We start from the raw sequence: 18,440 nt of genomic DNA on the forward strand, positions 1-18,440 counted from the left end.
TGCAGCCTCCTCCAGTAATTATCTTTTTCAATGATCCAAACATGTGAAGACACCTCAGGTCCTGCTGCAAATTGAGCCTATTTGCATTAGATGAATTTGTTAGTCCAGTTGGATACTTTTTCCCCTTTCCAGCCTTTTTCTCAGATACATGTGCACGTTGTTACACGTGTTGCCTATTTTTCACCTCATCTTTGAGCTTCTATGAACTGTTTATTTTTCAATAAATACAGACTGTTAAGTAGGCTGAAGCAAGCTACCAACACAACAAAATACTCCTTCCAAAATACCAACCAGCTCCCACATGTTAGTCCTGATGAAGAGGGAATAAGGGAAAGCTTTGATGAGTGGTTCCTCTGTCCTCTTGATCTCTCCCAGGGTGCTGCAGTCTTCTGTTTTCTTCAAAGATGAGGCTGTTTAAAGGGTTGTGAAGGTAGAGAGAAAGAAAAAGGAAAGTCTCCAGAAGCCCAAACTGGCCACCTCTCTTCCTGCGCCTCTCCTGTGATGCATGGGAAAACTATACTCTTTTCATCCTTTCTTCATCCCACCATCTTTTGCTTATAGAATCATTCCCTAGAGAAAGAAATGGTTACTTGATCCACCTGAGGAGTGGGAGATGGACATGTTATAGCTGAAGTAGAGGTAACTCTGTGGAAAAATTAGCTAGATGGAGTAGGTTGAGTATAACTGGGATTCACTAACTGGGAGACATCTAAGTTAGGAGACTGTATGATCAAAACTGTTTCACGTAAAGATTTGGATTCACTGGGACTAAAGAGGATATTCTTTATGTCTTTGGAATCATCTTTAGACTATTCTGATATCAAATTTTCTAAAGATGTCTATGTATTTTTGTAATTTTGACTCAGAATTTTTAAACCTCTGGACCCAGGTAGCTCTGTATGAGAGAGGGATTTGAAGGTGCTGCAAGCATTCTGTAATACGTGTAGGACATGTCAGCTCACAGGCAGCACACTCCAGAAATCAGCATTTACAGAGAGCTATTCCATCCACCTAAGTCCCAGGCCCTCCTTTAAATATGCCTGTGTTTCTATTGCATATAACAGAAACTATAAGACAACTGGAAATTGTAGGGCAACTTTTGGTGATTCTAAAATTTGCAAATTAGGCCCAACAGTAAAATGCCTGTAATTAGACAATGTGAAGCTGGACCCAAGTGTAACAGTCATCCAGAGAGAAGCATTTATGGCCCTTGCCTAAGATACCCATATTACCTCTGACCCTCCCTTGTATAGACAGAGAGTATAGATAATTATATTTATACTTGAAATATTCATTCGAAATTGTCCTGTTGACATAAGAAATAGGCTCTTTCAGAGAATGGTTCATTTAACTTAGAGGTCTGTTTCAGTAACTGCATCCTAAAAATCCCTGTCCCTCCACTGACTGCAGGAGGAATTTTGATAATTTGCTCATATTTGTCTGCATTATAGCTGCCTACATTTGACTGTATTAATGCTGTCTGAGGAATCCACATTCCTTCACACGAGGCTTGTGGAATTTAAAAAGCCAGAATCACATCATTTTATCCTTCTCAAATAACAAACCACAGGTCTACCAATAAACCCACAGTCATAAAGGGCCCAGCTCCAAACCTGCCGTCATTCTTATAGCCTCTCCATAACTAAAAAAGTTTTCCATGATCATAATATACTTGTCAAGAATCACCAGAGATCTGACTTTTATTTCTTTTATGTCATTTGCTGTGAGAGAGGCTTCTTGATAAAGCATCCTTCCCTTTTGCATACCACAGTGGTCCAAATGGGTGCAGTGGTCACCCTAACAATTAGACCAAACAATTAATTAATGATTAGGCATGTTCCTCCTTCAGTAACTCAGCACAAAAGCTCAAACATGCTGTGAAAAAATGAGAAAAGTATCAGATTGTGCTGTGATCTGTTCTGTCTTGTATGGGCATTTCCCATATTTTACTGATTAGATGTGAGATGGTCTGATGATGGAAAGAGGAAAGATACAAATGCAAAGCCAGGTGCTGAAAGATGTTGGGCATCCCTTGAGGTTTTATAGCTAATGATAACCATGGACATTCTGCATCCATCAAGAGAGACTAATTTCTCTATCTGTATAACTTGTGAGTACACAGCCATCACGTTCCAGAGGAACTGACTTTTCAAAAAACACACAATAGGAATGCTTTCATTTCCAGGATTTTGAATTGTGGATTGACTTGAATGAATTTAATGTTTATGAGATATATAACCTGTGGGATGTGATTTTTTCTCCCTTTATGACTGAAAAAGTTTCTTATAATTTGGTTTGCAAATTCAAGCCTCAAATAAAGGCAAAATATTGTAATTTTTGAAAAAAATATTAACTATGAGTAACAATTCAGGTGAATTTATCAATGTATTCTAACAATAAAAACAAAGGAGAGCAAAAGTCAAGTAAACGGACATTTTTTAATGTTGATCTACTTCTGGCTGTTCACCAACTTTAATAATCTAACCTCTGTTTAGATTAAAATATCATGTCAGCTTTTAATACAACCCCTACATGAGCTGCAAATTCACAATACATGTTAAGTCTAAAAAAATCATCATCTATCATTGCACTATTTCAGCACTGGCAGCTGGGTGTTTTTGAAAGGTTCCTCGGAACAGAGATCTTAGTTTAAATGTAATATTATGTTATATTACTCACACTTGAACTGACCTTCATAAATATCAAATCCTTACAATTATATGTCCTGACATTTAATACTTTCTTGCCGACTAAGCAGGACCATGTTACATTATAAGGTCACTTGTCATTAGTAGCTTTTGGAGAAACTTATCATTTTAATGAAGACACTAACTTAGACACAAACAGTAAAGAAATTGTGGACAAACATGCTTTTGACTGGCTCAAGTGTACATATTCTCACTGCACCATATACCTCTGAAAGACTTTAAATATGCCTTGCTAGTTCATTGCCCATCTGTATTAACAAGCATCATATGCTTTGCATTGTTACCATAGGAAATTACTTCTTAAGTGGTCCTAGTGAACACTGAAGGGTTAACCCTTCCTGCTCTCCTGGGGTGAAACCAACAGGCTTGCCCAAAGGGCTGCTATTCCCCGAGCAGTAAGTACAGAAGCTGCTCTTGCTCACTTAACCACTCAACCTTTCAACTCTCTTAACTTGCTCATTTAAACATTCAGCCAAGAAACTGGGCAAAATATCAGATTGATCCAGGAACCTGTTGTACCCATAAACATAAATGATGCCACTCTAAGTGCTTTACTGAGCCACCTACACCCAGGTCACCCTCTAGAGTGGATGGCAAGTAAGAGGCATCTCTGGACAGCAATTAAAATAGGTAAAAGTGGACATATCCAACAGCAAGAAATCAAGTAAAGAAACTATTACCAAATGGCATAGCTTGACCAGAAGCCAAATCAGAACAACTGACTCCTTTCTCATTACCTTCCTTTCCCATGAATATGAGCTAATTGCGTGGATCAGGTAGAAAGTTAGGCCCATGTCCCTACACTCATCTAGTCCTCCAAGGGGAACTATTCAGGAAAGGAAAAGGTGTACATTGCCTTTTCTTCAAGTGTGACATATCCCTGAAGACAGGGCTCATGGGCTGGAAGAGCCCTAGGAGTTCCTGGTTACACTGTTATCCCTCAACACTTCATTCCTGATGATGTACAAGGCATGGTGTAACCCTCAGTGTGCTGTACTCTGCTGTGTTTCAATAATGAGGAGAGACTGCATGCTTCAAGCCCTAGAGGTGATTGATACCTGTGTAAGTTTATACTGCTGCCAATAAAGCAGCAAGTCCTGTGTCTGAAACAGTTTTCATATCAATGTGTAAATGGCTACTGAGTCAGAAAACCATGTCCAGAAAGGCTGGGTAAGTATTAAATTTTGAATGCTTCATGCTATACATTAAATTAAAAAAAAAAGTCATTTCAGATAAAAAATGGTCTGATCTTCAAGAACTCAGCAGGTTCTACATGGACATAACCTTTATCATTTATATGATGAATGACAGTTCATTGAAACAGAAGAAAGAGAGGTAAATTGATGCTGCAGTGTTTACTGCAGTATTTGCTAAAACAATCGTAAGGTTCTCATTCTCCCCTAGAAGTTATATTTCCCATAAATTTGTAAAGATCCACTAAAATCCCAATTAAGAAAAAAAATAATCAAAATAGTCAAAGGAACTAAAACAAGATGCCTAAGGTTGGAAAAATTACACACTGTAGCATTTATTGAAGATTTCCAAATAACTCTTTAGTTATTGTATTTCTCACAGTCTTCCACTGTTATGTATATCTGAAGGCATGAATTTTGTGCAAAAAAAAAAAAAAAGCTATTCAGTGTTTATCTAGTTAAAATCAGCTGTAATTTGCCATCAGTATTTATAAGTCTCTATGCCTTGGTCAGACATGAACACCCAATGGCACTCACAGAGAGGTCAAAGAAAAATGTGGAGCTCCAAGAAGTGATAAATTCCTCAGAAAAAAATTGAACAGAGAAACCAAAGACTGAAGAAGAGGTGCCAGGATGGTTGTGATTAAACATACGTATGTATGTATGGCCAAACTTTGTGAACGAAGATTTGGGAAGGGCTCTCCCCACGTGGGGGTGCCCTTCGAGCCTGCGCAGTGGATTTTTTAGGTGAGGCTCAGCATGTGCAGAACTGACCCCACCATTTCAGTCCTGAGGTCCATCTGCCACGGCCGAGCGAGCTTGGACAGTGACAGTGAAGTCCTCAGGACTGTCTACAGCACCCGGTACTAACCGGGGCTGACCCTGCTGAGCATCCGAGATCTGAGGGGATCGGATGGCAGAGAGGCATTGAACTGCCCAGTACGGTCTCCACTGAGACTCGAACTCAACGACCTTGTGATCCAGAGTCCAGAGTGCTCACCATTACACCACAGGACCGCCCTCGATTAAACATATAATGGTCACACAATGGGTATGACCTTCATCAGGAATACTGGTTTTCCTTTTTTAAACATCAGACAAGGAAGAGCAACAGTGAGTACATAACTTCAAATTCCTTCAGCTTTTGCATGGAAAACTCTCTAGGTATACTATTTCTAATCATGATTACACAAGTCACCAACTTTGAAGATTAACAAAATGTCTTCTTTTGGTGTAATCCAAAAATAAATATGGGTATAACCTAATGATAACTTCATAATAATCCTACTTACACTGAGATTGCTTGATCAAAAAAGGTTATCCAGTGTCTTACACCTTTAGAATATCTCAAAACCACCTCCATTAATAAAACTGCTTGCCTGGCAGTCATAATCCTGAGTGACTCAAAACATCATCTGCAGGACACCAGAATTATATTTGTTCTTAAACTTAACAGTTTTTCCGGGTCATTGTATGAAAACTTACAAAATGGACTCCAAGCATGTTTAACCCTGGGTATCCTTCTCTATTTTCCCCTTTAAGTAGTGATGCTGTGAGGAGATTTGAGATTTTGCATTTGCATTCACAGCAGAGGGCTCCATGGAGTGCTCTGATTTGTGACCCTTATCCTTGCTTAGGAGCATGATCTCTTTGGACAGTCTGCTGTGCCCCACACTGGGATTTACAGTAGCACAGATTAAATATTATCCATTTAAACTTATACCTACAGATCCCAAGCAAGCAAGGCTGGAGACATTTCCTTCTCAGCTCTTAGTATCAGAATAAACTAACATGAACTTTAAAAAAAAAATTACATATATATACACACTGTATTGTTGATCCCTCCTTTATGGGCTACACTGGTGGCAGTGTTTTCTGTTTCTAATCGCCCTGGCCTTTATGATACTGTACTTAATGAATTATGCTCCTCGGGAGGAGGTCAGTGAAAGAATCAAGCTAAAAACCCCTAACAGTGTTGTTGGCCAAGAGCCAGCTCTTTTGAGGCTGTGTTTCTGCATGAGGTCTACCACAGCTGGAGCGAAACGACTTGCAGGTGGCTCAGTGGGCAACAGATCACACAGTACTGCTCTGTCCGCCCCTTGACAGCGAGGAGGGAGTCACCTATGCCTGCCGTTGGTGGCTGAAAATGAGCAGGAAACGTCTGACAATCTTGATTAAGAACTCCCAAGCATTGAACTTTCCATAAGGAAAAGGCGCACTCAGATCTCTGGACTATGACATTCCAACTTCCAATTTAAATACTGCTTGAGGTCTGGGAGAAAATGCTAATGCTTATCCTTATAATGTTTGGTGCTGGGTGCCTTAATAAAGATGATATCCATGGCCCAGTTAGCACACCAAAACCTGGGTAATGAAGTAGGTATGCTCCGTTTCCCCTCTTCCCAAAGTTTCATTCAGAGAGAATTTATAGGTTTTATTTTAAAAGTAGCTGAAACACACAAAGTAATTTTCTAGAGTGTTTTTAAACTATTAATTTCTAAATTACATGAACAGATGCATATGCACAGTGGAAAATAGCATCAAATATCTTGAGGGAACAGAAGAGCTCAACAGTCTGGCCAAATAAAGTTAGGTTTCACTAACAGCCCACTTGGACAACTCCATTCACATCCCTGGGAACTGCACCACTCGGCTGTTCAGCTTCACTTTCTTGCAGATTAATCATTTGTGGTTTTGAAAATACATAAATCTTAAAGATCTGCAGAAATGAAGGAGCAGAAGGCTTTTCCACACCTCAGCTGACAAAAACTACTGTCCATTTGCTGCAGGACTCATTTGGGACTCCTTAAGCAAAACAGACACAATCCTGAATGTTGTGGCAGCTGAGGGTGAAGGGCTGAATTGACCCTCCTAAATGCATGCTGGGAGCCAGCTGGACTGTGGGGAAAAGATCAGGGAGCTTGGGCATGGTGCTCGTAATGAATACAAACATCTCTCCATCAGTAGCTGGAGAGTGTCACCACAGCAGTGGCAGCTCTGCTTTTCCTAGGCACTTTGTAAGGCTCCTCATAAGAAAAAAAAGACAGCAAACACAGCCTACATCAGAAATGACTACACGGCTGCAGTGCAGGACCTCAGATGTACATGCACTCATCAGCTCTGCTGCTATTGCTTTCAGTATCTCTGTTCTTTCCCAGTTTTCTCAACTACCACCAGTGAGAATTTTATGCAGCTCTAGAAATACTGTGGCATAGAAGCAGCACCATGAGTGACCAGAAAGCTGGTGTTTTTCTCCAGAAAATACTAAGTCAATCCCATTCTGTGAAGGACAAGAATACTGGGACTTTTGTGCTGGGAGCCCTTGGGTTTGGTGGGACAAATAAGGCAGACCTCTAAAATTTGGGATCAGAAAAATGTTTTGCTTAAGCCTTCATGACTATATTCAGTTTTGTGTTCCAGTTACAGTGATGCAGGTTGGAACTGATACTGTGATCCCAAAACAGGAAAGACCTTAATTATTTCTGCCATATTTTCTAATTCTCAAAATGGCTTCTAGTCCTCCTTCCAAAATGAAAAGTGAATGGCTTGAACTGTGATCTCCTGTTCTTTACCAGCTCTCCTTACTAATTAAATTTATCAAACCAGGAATGAGAAACAATAGCATGTGACTCAGGTGACCACAAAATTATTTTAAGAAAAATGAAAAATACACACAAGAAATGAATACAGATTGCAAGTCAGTATAAAAGTTATTTCATCACTACATATATCTACCAAATAAGCTAACCAAGAGACAACTAAGTCAAAAGAACTGCTTTAAAGTATATAGAAAATAACATACTTGGCCAAACTTTAAAGAGCACCCTGTTCAGGCTCTTGACTTACCCACTAAGTCGCACAACATTTACATTTTTTTTCTCCATTTCCTTCATAGAAAGCCATGCAAATTCACAGGGACCCAAACCAAAGTCCTACACTTCCCCAAATTTTATTATGTAGTAGATGTCTCCATAATCTGTAAAGAGTCACACAAAGCCACAAGAAGCTCACACTGATAGGAGTAGTCTTAATTATCTTCACACTCATCTCACTCTGCAGTACTTGTACTTATGGACAGGCCAGGCCATGGGATTAATGACTAGAAAGAATCAGTGGCACATTGTGTACAGCAAAACACCCTCAGCTCTTCCCATCTGGTCTCTAATCTTCATTCCTGCACCACTGATCATTAAGTCTTAATTTACTGCAGTTTAAACAAAAAAAAAAAGATATAATGAGTAACATACAAGCTCATGTTCCTGGTAATGCTCATTCCCTATAAATTCCCACTACACCTAGGAAACTGTGGTTTGATTTTCTGTGTTGCTAATTGATGAGTGCAGCTAAAGAAATTCCTAGCAGGTTTTCGTCTCTTGAATTTATTTGCCACCATGGAAGGGGAAGGGGGCTGTTCCTCTGGGAAAGAGGGAGAAACTGGAAGGATTATATTATTGTGACCTTACATTTGAGCTGACATCTAGCACGGCACTAAATCAGTGATTTGGCACAGCAGAGGGGATTAGCACGGGTGGGTTACAAGCACTTTGCGGCAGTGCAGCTGTCCTGTGGCTACCAGTGGATGTCAGTAGAGGCTCCACTTGCAAAGGAGCCAAATGGAAAGAGACAAAGGAAAGAAAATCCTCCAAGTTCTCTTAGTACACAGTGCAGAATGCACGAGTTCTCCCAAATGCCTTGTTTGTCTCAGTTTATGATTTAGGACTACAAGCAATCAGTAGTACATTGAAGGATGTAGCAAAGCTGATCGAGCTGCTTGTAACTCTTTATACTTTCACCTTTCAAAAGCAACATTTTTCCACTTAATTAAAAAAAAAATAACAAAGTCAGGAGGCCCGCTTGGAGTAGTAGTGATGCTGAAGAGCAGATTAAAAGAAGCAAAAGATGTATCATTTGCTCTTCTCCGCCAGCTGAGCAGCCACTGCTCCAGGAACACTCAAATGCAACAATGAAAAGCAATCAAAGCTCTCTAATTATTGCTTTGCAGGGGTTGGACTGTAACCTTTTAGCAAAGTAAACAATCCAGGCAAGCTAAGCACAGAGTTTTAGCTAAACTCTTAACAATTTTATCTAGAACAAACAAGCAAACAACCAGCACACAAATGGAAAGGGTTTTCTTTGTTAATTTATAACCCATCACCTCTTACAAGCAAAAGCTGACCTCTTGTCCTCAGAGAACGTTCCTGGCAATGGAGTCACTGATAAGAGTGACTGAATTCTGCAATCAGGGACAGATTTTGATGCCATCATTTATGCTGAAAAACAAAGTTCTCACAGGCAACAAGGTGATATCAAGGAATACAAGAGGCATCCAAGAAAGGTGGTGGAAAAATCCCATGAACCTAGAACATTTCCTTAAAGTAAATGTGGACTTTTCAGGTCTTTCTATCTTGAATTAATGCAAAATAAGTTCATTTATTGGAGAGGAACCTGAAACTGTGTTCAATTAGTGGGTGAAAGCTTTCCTACTCCCAGATGATAAGCACTATGCTTTGACATAAAGATCAAGAATTCTCTTAGTTATTCTAGCTTGGGTGGATGCTGTTTGGTTTAACATTTTCTGCTTTTCAGTCTGCTCAGTCTGTAAATACAAATTATTACAGCTCATGTGGTCACTAGAGCTCGTCAAGTGTTACAAGAAAATATTTTTCATCGGAAAAATGCCAGTGCTAGAAACTGAGATGTTTCATGGGAACATGCAAGTTTTAAAATCTCTTGTTGGGAAAATTTTCTCAGGTCCAGAATGGAATTTTGATCAAAACCACAGAGAAAGAGTGGGACACAGATCTGTCTCATAATAACAAATACCACAGTGATCATCTTTCCTCATAAACCAGTCCTTTGAGGCTTCTATCTACTTTTCAGCCTAGTTTCCTACACAAATGAAAGTGACATGATCACAGGATTTGTCTGTTTATCTCTCAGTCCTCTGTTAAAAAACATTGGAAGCCATTGACCAAATTTAGTATTTACAGAGGTTACATTGCACTCTTTGGGAGTTTGGGAGAAAGCAGGGGTTGAGTAGAGAAGAGAGATGTAGCCACTCTGCCCACTGTGGGAAAGTTTCAGCATGGGAACTAACATGAATCTTGCTAGCTTGTGAAAGAGTGCAGCAGATGTGAGGTAGGGAATTGGAGATGCTCCAAAGACATTGAGGGTCGAGGTGATCACAGACACAAAGAAGGAAGAATCTGAGATAACTGCAGTGGATAGATGATGAGAAGAGGCATGTGACTCCTTCATAGGAAACTTGAATTCTCTATTAGTTTTTCCCAGAACCACACACACTATTTTTCTATAGGCTGTCAGCATTTTCTTGACAGTACTATTTTCAGACTTGAGCAGCACAGGGGAGAAAGCACAGAGCTGTACAAAGATCTGCTACTTTTCTCTTTTTTGAGCACAAAACTAATTTGCTGTATCTTTCTGCACTGCTTCTTCACAGGCATCCCTATCTGTCTGAGGCATTTCCCATTTTATTTTACCCCCATGTCTTTTTGCTTTATTTTATATCATTGGTATTCAAGACTATATCTCAGGTACCCTGAAAACATTAGTTTCTGCTTTTCTTATTCCTTTGATTTCATCTAAGAAGACTTTCATATCTGAATTTTGTTTCTTCTCAACCCATTTCCCCTCCTGTAGCTGTAGGAAGACTCACCATGCATTATGAAGATACATCAGTCAGGGGCATGACAGTCTTTTAGATAGGGGAAATAGGACTTGAGAGATCAGACAAGTCACACTGGAGGGAAAAAACTAACAAGCTTTTGATTTACTGAAAATGAGGAAGCTTCTGTGGAAAAATACTGGACAACGCTATTAAAAGTAAGCAGGCTTATTGCTGTGACTAAAACTCTTTTGACACCACTTTAGCCACAGAAGAGGGAGATTCAATTCACCCTCTGAGAATTTACAGGTTATGAACAGATTTTGCAAAACCAAGCTGAGCTTCACACAGCCACAGGATATACTTTCTTCAGGGTCTGAATGAGCTTATTTAAAAGTGTGATCGACATATATTGGCATCTTCAGAGAAACACAAATAAATATAAAATGACTCTGTAGCCTACTCCCTACTGGTTCATCTGAAAATATTTTATGATTGGAACAGGTGGTTTTTTTCTTGTAGTGCCTTAGCACTGGGATGGGTGCACTGTCACTCTTATCAAAATTTATTAAGGGGATGAGCAAACCCAAAATAACAAGAAGATAAAACCAGCATTGTTCATAATGAGTTATTTTATAGGGTGTTTCCCATCTTTAGCTTCAGTGTTCTGGTAATTTAACACATGGAATAATACCAGCTAGTAATTTTGGCTTTGCATATTGTTTTTTTATGACTTATGAGAACTTAATTGCATCTTAGACACAGTCAGAAAGGAAAAAAAAATCTCTGAGATACAGGGCAAGTTTCTTTATATTGCTGCTTTTTATTCATGCAGCACCAGTCCATGCTAGACCAAGCAGAACCAAAAACAACGAGGAAAGAAAGTGGACACAGCAGGTGTAACAGAGAGCTCAGACCACAAAAGGGTGCTATCATTTTATAACATGAGCAAGCCTTCCATAGCGACCTGCAAAGAATGTGGCCTTTGAAATAGCTTCACTAGAATTAGTAGCCTTTCAGGAAATATTACTATTGTTCTGAATTCCACTTGAAAATTTAATTTGCCCCCTGTTATTTTCAGGCAAATTCCAGCAGAGCTTTATTCTGTGAAATCTGTGTAGGTGCATAAGAAACATCATCTTGATTAAGGCAATTCGCCCGCCTTTGTACACAGAGTGATCTATTTATCATGAGTGTGTTTATCTGCTCACAGAGAACTTGTGCAGATATAATTCACACCTAGGAGTGTGTGTGTGCTCTGTATTGAAATCATATGCACTCTATAACTGCATTGTATATTGTGAACATCTAATTAACTGTTTTGAACTGTTAACCAACAAGTATAGAAATATTAACTAGTAAGTATTGAAATGTGAAAATTCAGAGTTTGATCTTAAAAACATGCATAACACTGCAGTATAGCAAAAAACCCATGATGAGATGCAGTTTTCAAGCAAACAATATGCCAGAAAAGCAGCTGTCCACTATCCAATATTCAGGCTTCAATTTTGAACATTCTCACTTTGAGGACTGTAAATCAGGTAGCTCTGAATTGAATTCCTCTAGTTATCAAAGACAAAGGTAGACATATATGATATGACTCAGTTGTCTTCCCAGCACTATGCAAGGGAGGAGGCACATCTAATTGGTTAAGTCAATGTGACAATCAGGTATGGTTGGCCTCCAGAGACCTCCTCAAACTTATTTTCACACATCTAGGAAGGTATCCATACTGATGTACCAGCAGTTGCACCAGCAGAGTGCAAGAAGCCAGGACTGCCCAAGGCCCTGTGAGTGCCCAATGTTCCTCCTCCAGTGGGTCAGGCACACCTTTGTGAGGTGGCAAAGCTAGATGATGTATTGGATCTAAATGACTGGATTGCACATGCATTGTTAATTTGCAGTGGCTCCTGTTGCAGATGACTCGACCTTTTACAGATTTCACCCAAACTTATAGGGGAGGAAAAAAATCTAGATTTATAACCCATTAGCAAGCATATCCTAAAAGTAATTATTTAACTTAGGAATCTAACCTCTTTTCATAATATGAAAAATTTAAGGTGTAGGAAACAATTTGGGAAAGAAAGTAATAAATTGCCATATTTCTGCATTGAAGGGTATCAATGTTAATTGAATATGTTAATGAAAATGACAGTAATTTTCCAGTTCATCTGTGTAATTCCAAAACTTATACTTTATAAACACAAAACTGGTTTTAGATTGGATTCTGCTGAGATTAGCTAAACAGTCAAATTTGTCATTGCAGCTAAACATAAAGGTGAACAAGTTTCATTTATTCTGCTTTGTTGTAGTATATTCTGAAATGTTCAGTAGTATCACTTTGCTCAAAGTCACGTGTAATAAGATCACTGGATTTGTATTTTTGTGTCATACTAGCTTAACTTTTTTTGCTATGAAACAATCTTCAAAAGGAAATGTGGAAGTCTCTTCCACCCAGCTGTATGACGTTTCAAGTTATGGCTGGCTACTGGCTGTCACAGTGTTATTTCATACTACCATGTCTGAAAAGATGCAACAAAATATGGCAGAACACAAGACATGTTAGAAATTCAGGAACTGAAATATACATTTTGAGGGGGAAAGGGGGGTGGGGGGGCAGAGGTGGGGGGCAAGAAAGAGACAGAATAATAAAATAAAATATTACCAGTTCTCTGCAAAATCCAACCAAGTAGCAAATATGTGACCAAGTAGCTGACGGCCAATTTGGAAAGGAACGTGTACCACTTCCTTCCATCCCTATACAATTAGTGGGTGAAAGGGGTCTGTCAGCAGGGCAAGAAAAATGTGAAACTAAGGACAAGAAAGTCCACGAGAGCTGTCTACATGGCCTCCACTTTGTTTTGGCTTTTGGCTTTCTTTATTTTCTTTTTTTCTCCTCTGGGTAGATAAATTAATAGCTCAGGGCATTTTTTTTCCTGTGGAAAATATGGGTTCACAGAGACTGGACATTTTATGACTTTTAATCAATGCCAACAAATTCTTCATTAACAGAAAACAACTGAAAGACACCCTAGAAGTTGAAAGATTTCTGGTTTCCCATTTGAATTGACGTTTAGCTTTGAAATGTATTTCAAATGTATTTTTTCAAATGTCCAAAAGTAAAATGACTTAGGAAACAAAATAATTCATTTCAAGTGAAACAAAGCAATTCTTTACTCAAAATATTTTCAATTTTTTCTCTCTGAATAAAAATCAAAATAATTGAAACTGCCTTGACCAACAAATATTTCCTTTCCACGTTTTCTGAACTACCAAGCTTAAACAAAATTTATTACTTTCACTGCAATGTACTAAAACATGCATAAATCTATCAAGCTTTATGTTGGTTGTCAGTCAGGTTAAGCAGGTGGGAATTCAGACTTAATCTGTACATGGGAAAAAAATGAGATAGAGGTTAACCAATAATCTGTTATAAATAGTGTACATTAATTCTGGGTAGCATAACTTGGAAAACAACTTTTACCAAAAGAGCTTGTTAGAATTGTTGATAGCAATGCTGAAAAAGAGAACATTTAGGAACTTTCTATTATTTGATCAGAACTCAAATGAAATCATAGTATGATAAAAAGCATCAGATATACACATATGAATTTTAACTACACACTGATTTCAATTTTTGCTATGAGGTTTTGCTGTAGCACAAGCAAAGGGCACAGTTCCAGACACCTGGGGAGCCATGCTCAGCCCTGCTCCCTCCCTCTTCTAATGAGGTCATTACTCACTCGTCACTCCAATAATGCTCCTATAACTACAATAAAGCTTGGAATAACCAGGGTAGATAAAAAGCAAAAGGTAATTTTTAATATCTTAAACTATATTTTCTTTTTCTTCACTGGATATAGAAGATAGTTACGAGTTTACCAATAGTTAAATTTCCTTCTCAAAGTGGCTTGCTTTAACCTGGCAAAACTTTGAAGAACTTTTAAAGTGGAACTGCTTCTTTCAAGTTTCTGATATTTGTGTGTCTGGTCAATATTCATTCTGATGTATGTGGCAGAATACGTATGGTGTGCACACGTACAGCCTGACTGTAATAACTTTGATGATAAATAGCCTATGTAACAGCTTTTAGGATCTGTTTGCCACTGACTTTGGGATCCATGCTAACCTTAGAACACATCTTCCTTGTGCAGTGGAGTGCAAGGCAGAAATCTCCTGCTAGATCCAGAATCAGCACCAGCTTAGCAATGTCAGGACAGGACGATGGACGAGAGCCTCAACAGCAGAGACATACACAGCTCTAATGTGACTGAGCTCCCTTCTCACAGGGCCCAGCTGTGCCATGCCTTCCATCCTGATGGTGCTGGGGCGAGTTCAGGTGTCTCTGGACATCACTCCAATGCCTTTACACATACCCTTTGTAAGACACAACTTCTGTTCTTGTCAGAGCTGCCTCTTCCTTTACGCTTTGCTCCTGATCTTGAAGAACACCTTTTCACTCTGCAGTGTCTGTTTCTGAGACACAGCAGTTAACACCAGCCCTAAAGGCTTCACGTAGCACATACGAGCTCACTGTCAAAGCAGCTGGGCTGTACAAGAACTGCTGCCTCTTTGAGCTACTAAGGTATATTCTCTGTTACTCTCCAGAACATACTTTAACTCAGCTGTAGCTTCAGAGTGTTGTGACAAGGCTGCTTCAAAGTCAGGCCAAGGCAAAACAATGGCAGAGGCCTTCAAACACTTTGCTGGAACAGAACCAGGGTCCAAGCCCTCAGAAACCTCCCTTGGCACTGACCAACTTATTAGTATGGGCTTAGCCATGGAATTCAACTTGCTGCAGCCTTGCTGCACTGACACAGCTGATCTCATATATCTAATTCTTTAGATAGATATGAAGTCAATTTGTACATCTGCAGTGGCCATTTGCTCAAGATATCTGAGCACAAGGGCAGCTTCATTGGAGCTATTGAGCTTCTCCAACGAGCCTGCCAATTGCCTGGAACTCCTAGACTCACAGCCAAAAAAGCAGCAGGATAGTAGATGATGTATAAAGATTTGCTGCCAAATATGGTGGAGTTGGCACCTGTGACTGGCTCAGCACTGAAGTTCCCACTGTGAAGATCAGTGATTATTACTTTAATAAGCAGCTCTTAAGTGAGGTACCTGATATCTGTTGTTACAAGACAAGGAGTGTCAAAGGCACAAAAGATGGGGAAGTTATAATAAAACATAATCCTTGGGGCTCACCATTCAACTTACCTCGGGTTTCATTATTCTTGAAAAAAAATCTTTCAGTTATTTCACCAAAAAAAGTCCACACAAAGAGATTTCTCAGTGGGTTTCTTATTAGTTGAGATTTTACAAGTTGCCAATAGGGTCCAGATTTCTGAGTCCCACTTTACATGAATCAAACTGCAGAAGGTCTCCAAAACTTGATACTAACCCATTTGCAATAGCACAACATTGCTCTCCAAAGGAAGACATCACCATGAGGTTGGTTCATAAGTCACTGATGCCAGCAGGACTCTAAAAACATTCATGTTGAAACACTTTCATTAAAACTTATGTTTCTTTGAACATCAGAGGTGGACATACATTTATGTAAACATATTATAAGTAGGTCAATTCTGTCAAAGATATGTGTAGGTTCACTAAGTTATATTAACAATAAAACAAAACGTGAAGACAAGGTGATGTTCAGCAACAGATTAGTTGCTGTTTTATCTTTAGAATGGAAACATTAACTGTAAAGCCTGAGACTGGGTAATAATTAAGAAAGATGTAAAGAAAGAACGTTTATCTTCGAAAGTGTGTGCTGTGCTTTTGAATAAATGTACACCAGTGAACTATTTTATGTATTACTCATAGTGTCATAATTGGCCACACATTCTTCAGTTATTATAGATACAATTAGAACATCAAGCTTGAAGAAAGGGGTAAAAGGTCATTGTTGTAAAAATCCCTGTCCTTAAAACCAGAGGTTAGATCTCTGATGATTACCCCAAATAATGCCTTTTTCTGAAGCACAGAGGGTCACTTCCTGTAGTCAAGTAAAATCTCAGAATTATATGACTTGTGGCATATGAACTATTAATCCCTGGCCCTATGCAAAAGTTTGAGAAAAATGTTTCCACTACTAAATGGGGAACAGCAGCTTACAAAGGTAGGTCTGTCTCAGGCTTACCAGCAGATGGAGTTGGAACCAGTGTCTTGATATGCATCATCATTAACACGAAAAAGGTTCTTTTCTGGAATAGCAGCACACAACTGGTGTACTGGTGACACCTCAATTTATAATAGAACAAGTGTGGAAGACAAAACTGAAAAGATATATTTATTGAAATCCAAGTGAGAAAACACACTTGAGAAGCCTGGAATCTGTGCTGCAATGTCTAACACAATTTGGTAAAGTTAAGTAAAAGGAGAAATATGGGGTTATCCATTCACAAGCAACTGACTGGGTTATGAAAGTGACACGTAAGTCTTTAAACTACTTCCAGAAAAAGTAAACTTATGACGAAAAAGCACTGTGCCAAAGAATGCATTGTTACAGATCCTCTTTACATACAGCTAATTATTATAGCAAGTTTCTCTCTGACTTATCTGCATTAATAAATACAATTACGAAAATGTTACTTGGACAGTTTGAGACCAAAAAATTCTAGAAGCTATTTCATGAAATCAAGAAGTTAAGAAGTTGAAAAAAACTTACCTTTACCCTTCTTCCCACTTGGTTGATGTAGGAATAGATGCTTCTCACCTAAAATAATAATGGAACAAAGATGCTAATTGCTTCCACTTCCATGAAACATATGAAACAAGACTCACCCTCTGACTGCTTTATTTAGGTATGAGGACATTCCATGAGTCTTTACATTGGAAGAAGCTGTTCTGATTGCAGACCACAAACTCCTCATTAAAATTCTTGGAGCTGAAACTGATTATCTGGCTGATATATTACAGAAGTGGACATTAAGGCAAAGTTCTTATCATTATGATATCATGGCTAAGTTATCTGAAAAACAAAGCAAAACTGTACTTTTCCTGCTGACTAATAGAGATGAAAATGTTGCCTAAAAGAATCCCTTCATGTACTCCTTTTGTCTTCCGCCCTTTGTGAGGAAGTGGGACCATGTACCTTGAAATGAGTCACAGCAGAAATGGACAGAGTCAGCCGGATTTCCTGTTGCCTTGCAGCTTGTGCAGGCTTTAAAACCTGGGCAAAGTAGGTGAGAAGTGTTGCCATCTGGACTGGCAGATTTTACATTCACTCTGTACAGGTGCAAATGGCTACAAGGTGTTGGACAGTAAAGGAGCAAGAACATGCAGGTGAGAAAGATTTGGGAATTTGAGTACAAATCAGTCAGCCATTCTGCTTACCGCTGGCCCCCAGATGAACTCTGTCAGAGTCACTGCACCACTATCTCCCTCCAGATATCCTAGTAAATTGGTAGGAGCAGTCAGGGACACAGAGACAAAACCCTGCATTTTCCCTTTCTTTCTACCTCTAATCTGGTATTCCTCTTTAAGGATAAAGCCTGAAATGAAAGGTTAGTTTGTCCTTTGTGATCAAACATCACCAATGTACATACACACCTACAACACCTGCTCTGAACACTGAAGCCTTATTAGCTGCTCTTAAACCCTGGCAATGCTCAGCAATGCCCCTTCTAGTTAGCCAAGTATCCAGCTTCTTGCCTTGAGGGACAAGAGTATAGCTGACTGTCTTACATCTCTGCTCAAATGTGCTTCATAAACTTGATACCTCACAGGTAGATTTAATTGCAATGTTTGAGTATAGGAAGAACCTAAATATGGTACTGTGTATGTGTGTGTCTACATAAATATAAATATAAATATAAATAAATATAAATATAAATATAAATATAAATATAAATATGTATGTATATGTATATATATGTGTGTGTCTATGTGTGTACATGCGGGCAGTCA

Source organism: Pithys albifrons, chromosome 2, assembly GCF_047495875.1.
Source record: "Pithys albifrons albifrons isolate INPA30051 chromosome 2, PitAlb_v1, whole genome shotgun sequence".
Taxonomy (NCBI): domain Eukaryota; kingdom Metazoa; phylum Chordata; class Aves; order Passeriformes; family Thamnophilidae; genus Pithys; species Pithys albifrons.